General features: G+C 36.2%; 1 protein-coding gene across 26 annotated transcripts in view; it reads right to left on the bottom strand.

Moving 5' to 3' along the window:
• CAMK2D (calcium/calmodulin dependent protein kinase II delta) overlaps nt 1-13,880 on the bottom strand; it is a 337,844-nt gene that overhangs the window by 92,188 nt on the left and 231,776 nt on the right. The window lies entirely within an intron of this gene.

Below are 13,880 nucleotides of genomic sequence, written 5' to 3'. Positions count from 1 at the left end.
AGATTTTTGTTTTCAGATTACTTTGAAAATTACCAAAACAAGGTGTTGTAAAACATTACAAGACTTAACAGTTCTCATAACAATTTACATTGATCTAAACATGTCCTCTTTTCTACATGTCTTTCTATTGCTAGATCCTGAGGACACAATTTTCTGTATGACATAAATATATTCAGTGATATCTCTTATACCAAATAATCTCTATGAAACTCTTCATTTAAATTCTCTAAATATTAACTAAGATCTGATGAAGTGTGTGAAACAATTTAGAAACATTTTCTGAACAATAAGAGAAGATGATTACTATCAAGCCTGCAGAGTATATGTTTGCAGGTTTTATCTCTCTGGAAGGGCTTGTTTTTTAAAATGCAATAAACACGCCTTTATGGGCTAGAGGTGGCTTTTCAAAATACATACCACTTTTGGGCTGAGTCCTACCTAGATTTTCTTTGTTAAGCACCCCGATTTCCTTTATGCTCCATGCATTTGCCAGTGAACACAGACCTAGGGCTTTTGGAAATGTCCCTAGAAGGCAGCACTGATCCCTTGCCAACTAAGAAGCCACATCTATTCTCCATCTTTAAGTGAAGACTTTCCCACAACTCAGCAACTGGATTTAGTTACCCTATAAAGTACATTCAAACCAAGGATTTCAAGGCTCTCTACCTAAGTAGCTATAACTACCTTTGGGATCCATTTCTGCTGTTCTGGGGCTAGAATTCCCCAACCAGTAATTCTCTGGCTTAGGCTCCTCCTCACCCCAATACATGTTTTTAACATAATTTTTTTGGCAAAATTAAAAAAATATGGACGTGTACCAAGCCCTTATCTCTCAACACCAACTCTACTGTCTGGAATAAACTAATTTTAACTATTCATATCCTTTTAACTTTCTGTGTATCTTTAAACACACTGCTCCCTTGCAAACACACCAAAAACCAACCAACCAACCAACCAAAAAAAAAAAAAAAAAAAACAAACACGTATTTTTTTCTAACATTTTTCTCACAAAAGTGAAATCATGCTAATTGTATTTTCATTTCACTTTAGGTCAAGGGCACCATTTCATGTCAGAACATTTTCTTTATTTAAAATACAAAATAAAGAAATAGACATTTATGTATACGAGGACAGGGCAAACTGCCTTCCACAATGGTTGTATGTTGTGAAGGTGCCCGGTTTTTTTCCAGTTTAAAAAAAAGTTAGAAAAGTTACTGCATATTAATATTTCTTGATTTTTAGTGAAGTGAACCATTTTCTCATGCATTTATCAGCCATTTTTTCCTCTTTTATGACATGGCTTGATTTTAAAGGGAAATTTCAGCTTTGGAGCTTAACCTTGTGATAGTTAACATTTGCTTACTATGTGCTACACAGTGTACTATTATATTAATGCAAAAATCCTTGCAATTATTGTCTGAGTTTTACCACTAACTCAGTTTACTGACAAGAACATGGATGTATAGAGAGTGACTTGCCCAGGACTTAAGCGGCACAGGTGGGCCATCCATTTCACAGCCCTTGCTCTCAATCCACACACAGTGTAACCATTCCAATTACACTGTCAGTCTTCTCAGAAGTTTAGAAGGCATTTGAAAAAGTACTAGATGGGGGCTCCTGGGTGACTCAGTTGTTAAGCATCTGCCTTTGGCTCAGGTCATGGTCCTAGGGTCCTAGGGCTCTGGGATTGAGCCCCACCCTGGGCTCCCTGCTCAGCGGAAAGCCTGCTTCCCCCTCTCCCAACTTGTGTTTCCTCTCTTGCTGTGTCTCTTTCTCTGTCAAATATATTTATTTGTAAATAAATAAAATCTTTAAAAATAAGAAAAGAAAAAGTACTGGGTGAAGGTATAAAGCTTGGTGAATGTTCTTTATGGAATGGGAGACAAAATTACTCTTAAGATAGCTTTTCAAAAAAATTTTCATTTGCTTTAGTAAGTTCTAAATCATCAAATAATAATGTTCCAGAGATGACCAGTTATTGTTTTCTTCTGTATTTTCCTTTCCTAAAGGAAAAGAGGCAATACTAAAAACTTAATGTGTCTGAAAGTTTATGCAACTTTGACTCTTCTTCATGGTATTCTGGATATTTACAAGACCATTATTTTTATTCTTTACATTTAGGGACACCTGGGTGGTTCAGTGGGTTAAGCCTCTGCCTTCGGCTTGGGCCATGATCCCAGGGCCCTGGGATGGAGCCTGGCATCAGTCTCTCTGCTCAGCGGGGAGCCTGCTTTCTCCTTTCTCTACCTGCCTCTCCGCCTACTTGTGATCTCTCTGTCAAATAAATAAATAGAATCTTAAAAAAAAAAAAAAAAAGACTTGAGTCATTATTTCATTCTTTACATTTAAAATGTGCCTCTAAAATTATTTAATACTACATATGGGTTTGTTCTGAAAGCCACAGTTACAGGTACATGTACTTCCGTTTAATAGCTCAGTTAGTTTTTATCTCCAGTTAGAGTAACAATAATAATACAATCACATAATGTACCCAAAATAAATTATAATACAAAATAATTAAATATTAGATAGAATGTATTTCCAACAAATCCATTATCATCCCTATAATGATAATAATAGTTTGTGGGATTTCTTTTTTTGAATGTGACTGAGTTGAATATGATATATATCCATATTTATCTTTGTTTTTGATCATAGGTACCTAGAGATTCTCTATTATACACAAGTGTGGTTTGTAAAGTATTTAACAGATACTGAATAAAAAGCTCATTGCTAAAAAAACAAACAAACAAAAAAAAAACAAAAAAAACCCTTCTTGCCATTAATGAAATTGCTGCTTAAAGTAGCTCCCTAAGTATACTGTATATTCTGTCATGTCTTAAATCACTAGAATCACAACTTACTGACCTTTTCTACCACAGCATCTAACCCATAGTATTTGCTCAATTAAGCAGTACTGAAGTAATGATTACATGAATTAACCAAGTCAGAAGTTCATGCTGTCCATTTACTCTAAGTCTGGACTTTATGTGCACTTAAAAAGGAAAAAGAAAATATTAATTTAGCTCTCTATAGCAATAGGTTTTATTTCTAGGTGTTTGTATTTTTTTTTTTAAAGATTTTATTTATTTATTTGACAGAGAGAGATCACAGTAGGAGAGAGGAAGGGAAGAGATCACAGAGAGAGGAAGGGAAGCAGGCCCCCTGCTGAGCAGAGAGCCCGATGTGGGGCTCGATCCCAGGACTCTGAGATCATGACCTGAGCTGAAGGCAGCGGCTTAACCCACTGAGCCTAGGTGTTTGTATTTAAAGATGAATATTAAAAACTCTTGCGGCCTACCATTCTGGTAATTTTCAATGAACTATCCTAGCTGTTAAAGAAATTTAAGGTGTACAGAGTTTTATGTTAAGCATCTCTGACAGCACTGTTTCTCATTTTCTAACATTCATTCTTCTCATTACTTAAAAATATCCTTGTGCAAATGAAGCCATTTTATCATTTCTGTTACATGTATAATAAATGTTTGGGAAGAAAAAAATGGAGTTCTAATAGAACATGCGGCTGTGAAGATAAACTATTAAATTTTCTAACTTTTAACACACTTCTATACTAATACTATTGCTTAATGGAGCACAAAATTAAGCAGCAGTTATTACAGATTTAAAAAAAATTTTTAGTGTGCTATGTAAAATTTCATACAAAGTCAAATTAAATCAGTCTCATGAATAAACTGTTAACTAAGTAGAGACTTAGTGAATAAATGAATGTTGGAATACTGCTATGATGTGAGGCATATCAATTATATATCTGAAGCATTAATTATCATTTATGAATCCCTAGAATATTAGGGCTTCCAGGGGAAAAAAAAATAAGATAATCCTAGAATCATGAAAAGATGAGATTTCACATATCAAAAAGATAAATACTTTTGTTGCCATAATTATTTATAGGGATGTTGGTTCATTTTGTGTTATCCAGCAGAATGAATTGTTCCTTTCTTCCTAGTCTATATATGATTTGTATCAGAAATGGTTGAAAGTAGTAGTAGCAATGATATAGTGATTAGAACTGCCCAAGGTGGTGGGGGGAAACCCAGGAATCTCAGGACACAGCCAAGTTGGAAAACAGGAACCAAGAGGAGGGCCTAGTTAACTCACGGTAGGAGGTAACGTCACCAAAGCAAGGCCAGGAATATCCCCTGGAAAAAGAAGCAATTCCTCCCAAACACTAAGTATAAAGCTGAAGAAACAAACCCAGTGAGTTGAAGCTACCAGACCTTTAATCCAAGGCTCTGAGCAGAATCTCCAGAATGTTAGGGCTTTCAGCATTGGCTGGAGTCATGTTAACAAAGAATCACTACAGTCAGATTTTTGTCAAAAAACATATCATATGCTGCCTTGCATTTGGGTGATAGGCATGTCTATTAGTAATCTCCTCCAAGACAGAAGCTACAATGGTGATGTGTTAATCTCTTACCTTCATGATGCCCAGCACACTGCCTTCTATGTGGTTGAACAATAACAGCAAATACCCACTGGGTGCTATGTGCCAAGGCCATGTGTTGTTCTAAGTCTCTATAGTTACAATACATGCCCATGAGGTAGATGCTAGTGCTATTTCCGTTTTGCAATTAAGAAAACGCAAGTAATGAAAATTAAGGGCTTTTCCCAAAAACACATAGCACCAGAGGGAAAAGGGGTTTGTTTTCATCTGTGCTGCCCTAATAGGAGCCCCCTGGACACAATCTGGAGAGCAGAGGAGCAAGTCAAGGGTCTCTAGAGAGCCCAAAGGAGCACGCAGAAAGACTGGAAAGAATACTGATATAAAGGCATTCCATTTATATCTTTTTTTTTTTTTTTTTTAAGATTTACTTATTTTTTTGACAGAGAGAAAGAGAGTGAGAACACAAGCAGAGGAGCAGCAGGCAGAAGAGAGGATCACGACCTGAGTTGAGGGCAGACACCTGATTGAGCCACCCAGGTGCCCTTATATCTCTTTTTTAAAGTCAAACTCCTGTCCAGGGCTGGAGACTAAGTCAGTGGTCAAAGTAAAGCTGACCAGTGTTCATCAGCAGGAGTGTTACTGCCTTTTTTGGCTATGTGGGATGGTCCCTTCCATGATGAGACTGTTAGCACCAGGCCCCACACTAGGTGTCAATGGTGCTACCTTGTCAGTGTGGCAATGAGTGTGTCTATTTACACCATTGACAGTCACCCCCCTCTGGGCTCCCGAGACATCCTTGATGAGAACCTCCAAGCTAAGGGAATAAAATCTACAGAGATATAATTAAGAACTTAGGTCTTCTCAGCACCATGCTTTAACATCTATGGTCAATCAAGCTAACCACTGCTGCAAAGGACCTTTAGGCAGACTTTTACAATGGAACACTGTATTTTCAGTATCCTTACAGGTCCTTGACATACAGAAGGACCTTAATAAATCTGTTGAGTGAATAAATGATTACATAATTAAATGGGTGAATGAAACCATAAGCATCTGTCCACAGTTTCATAGTTTAACCTGTAAGCTAGAATCTGAGGGTGAAAGCTTTCCTATCATTTGTATTATTTATCTACCAATCTCTAACTAAATCCTGCTGATTCTATCTCTGAAATAGATCTTGAATTAACTTCTTTCTATCCTCACTACAATGTTACAAGCCCGAGGAGTCACTGTCTGTCACCTGTACTTCTCCAAAAGCTTCTTGATTGGCCAAACTTCCCCTCTGCCATCAGTTCTCCAGATAAAAGCTTTAAATATGCTTCATATTTTGTCTGATGCCTATAGGAAGCCCTTTAAATAGCTGTCCTTTGCTACTGGACATGGGCCTTCTGCCTTCTGCCCCTCCTTCTCCTTCCTTGATACTTACTGCTCCAATCACAAATGGCATTCCTTCAGTTACTCAAGTACATTAAACTCCTTCCCATCCCTAGATCTTCTCACATGCTTATTTTTCTTCCCTGACATTCCCAACCTGTCTGCCACTATTACTTGGTGAGAAATAATCTTATCCTTAAAATTTGGTTTTAACTTTATATCTTTAGACCTCCACTCATTTATATTATCTTATCCCCCAGAACCCTATGTTACTCTTCATAACACCTGTCACCCTTATAATTATGTGTTTGCTTATGTAATCATTTGTTTAATGTTTGTCTCTCTACTAGTATGGTAGTTCTGGGAAGGAAGAATGTCCTGTGTGTTCACTATAAAATAACTAGAGCTGAGTCATAGTGCCTTTGACAAGCTCATTAAAATGCTTTCAAGTGAATGATTCCAGAGTTTTATATCTCAAAGAGAGGTATTTGTGTGAGAATATCCTATGTCAATGCCATAATGTTGGTTAATTCCTGGTATCACATCACTTACCATTATATTTTGATAAGATGGTAAGGATTTCTCAAGCAGTTTTCCCCCAGAAATCCTTTACCTCAGTTCTGGATCTTGTAGTATCTTTCCACAAGACAGAGTTTGTCTATAAACTAATCATGTCAGATCACAAATGCAGAATTATTTGAATTCATTATAAGCATATGTTTGGATTAGAGATTGAGAAGGGAATAAAAGCATGGTGTTTTTACAATTTTTGGAAGACAGCTAGCTGTATTTCAGTTTTTAAAGAACTGACCTTATGCTTCTTGTCACTATAAATACAGAGAACAAGAACATCTATATGTCTAACTTCATTTGACATTATGCCTCTCTCATATATTTGGATACTTTCAAAGTACATGGTCAATGATCAGTGTTTCAAGATGAATCAAGTGGCATAATTATAACATGAGCAGACTCAGTTGTATCTTGCAGTCCCATTAAAGCTACAGTGGTAAGATGCCTGGGTGGCTCAGTGGTTAAGCATCTGCCTTTGGCTCCCGTCATGATCCCAGGGTCCTGGGATTGAGCCTCACATCAGGCCTCCAGCTCAGTGGGGAGTCTGTTTCTCCCTTTCCCTCCGCTCTTCCTCTCCACTTAAGCTCCCTCTCTCTCAAATAAATAAAATCTTTTTTCAAAAAAGCTACAGTGGTAGGTATAGGGGGGAGATGATGCAAATTGGGGATGGAGGGATTCAAAGCACAACCCTGGTTTCATTCTTAATACCATTGTTAGTATCTTATTTAGCTAAGATCGATTTCTTATCTTTTCTTTTTTAAAAAGATTTATTTGAGAGAGAGAGAGCATGAGCACAAGACAGAGAAAGAGAGCGAGCGAGAGCGAGCGAGACAGGAGCAGGGGGAGAGACAGAAGCCCACTCTCCACTGAGCAGGGAACCCAACAAGTGGCTCAATCCCAGTACCCCAGGATCATGACCTGAGCTAAAGGCAGGCACTTCACCAACTGAGCCACCTAGGCACCCCTAAGATCAGTTTTTTTTTTTTTTAATTTTATTTATTTATTTGACAGACAGAGATCACAAGTAGGCAGAGAAGCAGGCAGAGAGAGGACGAAGCAGGCTCCCTGCTGAGCAGAGAGCCTGATGCGGGGCTTGATCCCAGGACCCTGGGATCATTACCTGAGCCGAAGGCAGAGGCTTTAACCCACTGAGCCACCCAGGCGCCCCCTAAGATCAGTTTCTTATGTAAGTTATTTTCTAGCTGAACACCAAGTATTTGATGACACCTCTGAAGTAGTGGACTATCTGAAGTTGTTCAAAAATAATTTTCTGAATGAATTCCAAATTGGATTATGGAAATTTAAAAAGGCTGAGAGTTTGCTTTAATAGAAGGTCCAAAGAGTTTCTTATTGATCCTGATGTAAACAGATTTGCGGAGTCAGACAAAGAATCATAATTGAGATGATAAAACTGAGACGGGCCATTGGAACTGTTCCATTCAAAACTGATTGTAGCCAGAAGGAGAGAGGCAACTTACTGGGGGAGGCACAATTTGGGATAGTAGAAGCAGGGTGGAATATTCACGGGCTCTGTCCAACCTATTTCACTGAGCAGAGTGGGAAAGAGGAATAGGATGGCATGGTTCAAAAGCCTTCAAAAGAACACTTACTTTACTCCTGTTTTTCTGCCTAATCTCTAATTGCTGAATCTATCCCTTTAGCATCATACTGGATTTCATTTTCTCTCACTTTTACACTTGATACCTTCTGTATCCTCCCTCAATCCTAAAACTCATGCCAATTCTACATTACAATTCCTTTCTCATTCCACCTAGCTTTCACAAATGCATGTGAAAAATATCATAATTCACATTCTTAAACTGTTTTTCCTATTCAATGACCAAGAAAAAGCATGAATGAAAACAACACTGCTAACCACAATTAAGGGCACACAGAATAAAGCAAAAGCAGAAATGAATGGGTTATTTTTTGTTCTGTTTATATCACCAACCTCAAATGAGAAAATCAGCCATTAGGCTTATTATATAATCTGCGTGTGTGTGTGTGTGTGTGTGTGTGCACGCGCGTGTGTGGTTTAACAAGATGCCTTAATCTAGGATTGTTTGATTAAACACTCAGGCAATGTATTACAAAGATGTGCATAACAAAATGAATGCGTCTGGAGGGAAAGGTATAAATTGTAAAGCTATACATTAAGAAAAAAGTTTGATGCAAATTAAAACCACAGTGAGATGCCCACTTACACCCATTAGGATGGCTGACTGACAGAAAGAAAGGAAAGAAAGAAAAAGAGAAGACAAGTGTTGGTGAAGATACAGAGATTGGAACCTTTGTGACTATTGATAGGAATATAAAATGGTACAGCTGATGTGGAAAACAGTACAACAACTCCTGAAGAAATTAAAACTGAATTACCATATAACCCACCAATTCTGTATTTAGATATATACCCAAAAGAACTAAAAGCAGGCTGTTGAAGAGATATTTGTACCCCCAAGTTCACAACAGCATTATTCACAACAGTTAAAACATGGAAGCAATCCAAATGTTCATTAGGAGATAAAGAGATATGCAAAGCGTGGTACCTATAGATAAAGAAATATTGTTCAGCCTTAAAAAGGAAGGAAATCCTGTCATATGCTACAATATGGATGAACCTTGAGGACACTATGCTAAGTGAAGTAAGCCAGTCACAAAAAGATAAATACTGTACTGTGGTACTTAGAGTGGTCAAATTTGTAGAAACAGAAAGTAGAATGATAGTTGCCAGGAACTCAGAGGAGAGAGGAAGGTGGAGTTATTGTTTAATGGCTATAGAGTTTCAGTTTTGCAAAATGAAGAGTTTTGTAGATGGCTGGTGATGATGGTTGCACAACAATGTAAATGTACCTTAATGACACTTAACTGTAATTAAAAATGGCTAAGAGAACAAACTTTATGCTACGTGTATTTTACCACAATATAAAATAAATCAAACCAAAATACCTGATGAAGATGATGGCAATGAAGAAATAAAGGGTATAATTTAATGAAGACTACATATTTCTATTTCCTATTTCTCTCTGTGGGTTCAGAGGACTTGAGAAAATTATCTATACCAAACTCTGGAAAGCTAATAAACAATCCTATATTAGCCAGTTACAAATATTAGTAATTTGTTTCATTGTTAGGCAGCATGGTCAAATAGAAATGAAATGGCCTCAACATTTTGGTTTGATATTAGCTAACTGTATGAGGTCAGGTCAGGCCAAAATTTTTCTTTGCTGTATTTTGCTTATTCAAAAATTGCAAAAAGAGAATACAGCATTTCTCGCAATTTACACCCACCAGATAAAAGTTGTGCAATTTGTGTTTTACACAAAGGCACAAACCAAGGAGGCAAGGGAGGGCTGTAATCCTGCCTTATTCCATTCTCTGAGCAAAGTGCCCATACCAGGAGCTTTCTCTAATGGCACAGAAAATACCTAACAGGCATATTGTGGCTCTGTTGATATCTGACAAAGTTCCATAAGTAATTCAGTTCATGCTATCCCCTACTCACCAAGATTGACTATTGTAACCCCAGAACCTCTTTGAAATACACACTCATTGAGACAACCAAGGTGTTCTCGTCCTGGAAATACCAAATGTGACAGTAAACGATATTCCTGTGGTGTCTGTGAGGTATGACACATTTATAGAATCCTTTACTAAGTCCTCACGGAAATTTTAAAATTATATAGTGCTGTGCAAGCTATGTATGAGAGACCAGCAGAATTGTTTGCCTCTTTCATGTCTTATCATGGTACTTCTCTCTTCCAACTTGAGGCTGGTCAACTAAGGGGCAGCTTACCTCTTTGGCAGTTGATAACTTGAAATTACGTAGCTTTGCACCAGTCTCACCAAAATCCTGCTTATCACATATACTCACATTATGAGGATGGATGAATTAATATAGTAACACACTCAACTCTTTTGAAGAAGATATGACAACTGATATCACAGTGCCTGTGTGTGTGTGAGTATATATAGTATGTGTACACACAGATAAAGTGAGAGAGCTGATATGAACACTGTATTAAAAACCATTGATGTACCAAACAGTGGCTAACTGAATATAAAAAAATAAAATAAAATAAAAAGCTGATAATCCATTCAGGTAGATAATGATGAATGGTCTGTTGAGACACGAGGCCCACCTGCCAAGCATCAGGTCTACTCTTTACATTTCCAGTCCCTATAGTCGAAGCTGGGTTCATATCCAAATACACAAGACTCTTTTAAGTAAGGGATCTAGTTGAAAGAGAGTCATACCCTGGACCCACAGCTGGGCAAAAATAATCTTCAGTTGAAGATGTGAGACCAAAGGAGAAATACTACTTAATATACTCAGAGGATTTGCAAGGTAAATAAACCAATACATAAAAATTCCATTCTTTTAATAACCACTTAATTTTCTGCATTATCCATATAAATTAATTGCATATCTTAGTCAAATTTTTATTTTTTATTTTTTAAAGATTTTTATTTATTTATTTGACAGAGAGAGAGACAGAGAGAGAGAGGGAACACAAACAGGGGGAGTGGGAGAGGGAGAAGCAGGCTTCCCGCTGAGCAGGGAGCCCCATGAAGGCTCTATCCCAGGAAGCTGGGATCGTGACCTGAGCCCAAGGCAGATACTTAATGACTGAGCCATCTGGGTTCCCCGTTAGTCACATTTTTAAAAGATGTTTTTACATGCTTATACCCAGTGCTATCATATATATATGACATCATATATGTATGATATATACATAATGTTTATATGTTTATATCACCATACATATGATATATATAATTTATATAAGATATATTATATATAATATATAATAATTAAAAATATAATATATAACAATATATTATAATAATTAATATTATATATTAATATATATTATATTATATAATTATATTATATATTATATAATTTTATATATTATTATCTATTATATTATATATAATTTATATATACTGTATATAAATTACATATATATCATATTTTACATATATATGATATATATTTACATATATCATAAATATATATTTACATATATACATATTTATATATTTATAAATATTTACATATTTATATATATAAATATTATATATAAATATTATAAATTACATATTTATAAATATTTACATATATATATATTTACATATATATCATCTATTTATAAGATCTCACTTGTAAAACAACATAGCTACTTACTTAAGAAATGAAGGGAAAATTTCTAACATACACCAAACATCTTAACAAGATACCGGATACCCTATGCTTTAATGTATATAAAAAATATATAAACCCTCTAACAGAAGTAAAAGCAATGCCCATTTAAAGATTTACATATATTACAGGTATTCTAAAGAAATACAAGAGAATATTTACAAGATATGTTTTAAAAAGAGTAGAACAGGGGTGCGTGGGTGGCTCAGTGAGTTAAAGCCTCTGCCTTCGTCTCAGGTCATGATCCCAGGGTCTTGGGATCGAGCCCAGCAGGGAGCCCGCTTCTCCCTCTCTCTCTGCCTGCCTCTCTGCCTGATTGTGATCTCTGTCTGTCAAATAAATAAAATCTTTAAAAAGAGTAAAACATTTCACCTAATTAGAAATAATTTGAGTACTGCAGAGAAATAACTTATGAACTACACAACTGGAATTCAGTAAATCTATCAGAAGTACTGCTACATAAAAGCTAAACTAAAATTTTGAAACCTGTGCTATCTCTTATCATTCACTAGACTTGAGTTTCAAGCAATATGGACATGATTATTTTTAATTTATCTGCATATTAAAATCATTGCCACCTTAAAAATCTCTTGTATTACCACAATTTTTGCTCATATTTTATCATGCCTATGTGATCCTCAGAGAAAAATTATAATCACTTTTTAAAAATCTGCCATTAGCCCTCTGATGAATGTTACTAAGTGATCATCATCACCTTATAAACAACACATCATTAATATTTTTACTGATTGCTGAATAGCCTTGGAGTCCTGCTGAGGCTATGCTGAATCTTCCTGTGAATATAAGATTTCATTGTTAGTGTCAAGGGAACTGCCTCTGACTGAAAAACAAAAAACAAAAAGCAAAACAACAAAAAAAAACACTGCAGCTAAAATTTCACAAGTTAATTTGCCTGAAACACTTTTTGTTTCTTAGTAATTCATCTAAAAGTTGGCTTTAGTCATCAGAGAAATGAGCCCATATTTAGCCACAAAATGTTTAGATCAGGTTATAAAAGCAGCAAAGTCTGTATAAATGATCAGTGAATTTATACCCAAAGCTAAGACTTTAACGTATTTCTGACAAACAGTACTCCAGAAAGAATCCTGGAACAAAGGTGACAGATGAGTCAACCTAGTAATTTGACAATACATCCCCCAAGACGTCAGGTTTTCCAGGTTCTGGAACATTAGAGTTTTCTAAGATGACAGACAAGAGGAGACACTAGCATTTATCAGTCTTAAATACTCAGGAGAGCAACAGAGTCTCTGCTGCAGAGGACATACTGTCATTGTTGATCACAGTGAGTGTCTAGCTGTTTACAAAGGAAGGGCTCAAGCTACCTGTGGCTGCGAGCTATTAAATGGTGCTTATTGTTTTGATAACCAGGAGGAAAACAGAAGTTCCCCTACTAAGTTCTCCAGTTAGAGACACATTTGGTCTGGTTTTCATTCTGGTAACACAAGTAACTTCATGGAGAATTAAGCTTGTAGCTTATACATCAGTGTCATTTATACACTAATTCCACAAATATTGAGCTATGACTCTAGTATATATGAGGTTTGTCCATACTAACAAATATAAGGATATAGATACACACACACACACACGAATATAAGGATATAAAATCTATTATATGGTCTTATCGAAAAAGCAGAAACCTAAATCAAAATTAGGTTTCTGTGAAATACACTTTAACAAAAGCATATGTATGAATATAAAGCAAGGATCCTTAAGACATGGCAAATCCTAATGAACGGGGGATCTTCTCATTCACAGAGGAAGAGTTTCACCCAACACTCATCATTTTGGTGAGATAGAAGAAAGAAAAATTAGCACAAATACAAGAACATATGTAGACTCTGTAAGAGCTCACTAATGAATAAGCAGTAAGTAACATGCACAGTGGAGCATTTTATGATGCCCAATGCCAATAAGGCCAGGAGTCCTTTCACATCTTGTCACTTACTGCAGTTTACGATGAATTCCTGCTACCTGTCCCATTTTCTAGGCTTCACAGAGGCTTCCAGACCACTGTTATCTGGATTCAGGAAATTACAATCTATAAAGACTTGCCAAGAAGATAGGAAGAAATAAAAAAATTTGCAAATAATAAAAGAAAAGAGAGGAAAGAATTATAAATTCCTTCTGGGGGTCAGAGAAACTTCACAGATGAGGTGTTGAGGAGGAACACACATAAATGAGGAAGTTAACCAGAAAGAAGAGTGGGACAGGAATGCCCAAGCAGCCTTGGGGTCTAAATGGAGAAAGGAGAGAGAAAGGGAACAAAAGGACAGAAGTGGGAATCTCATTCTCTTCTTATTT

This window comes from Mustela lutreola, chromosome 1, assembly GCF_030435805.1.
Source record: "Mustela lutreola isolate mMusLut2 chromosome 1, mMusLut2.pri, whole genome shotgun sequence".
In the NCBI taxonomy this organism is placed as follows: domain Eukaryota; kingdom Metazoa; phylum Chordata; class Mammalia; order Carnivora; family Mustelidae; genus Mustela; species Mustela lutreola.
Note: the sequence above shows the minus strand (reverse complement) of the source record. Positions and strands in the feature narration are given on the sequence as shown.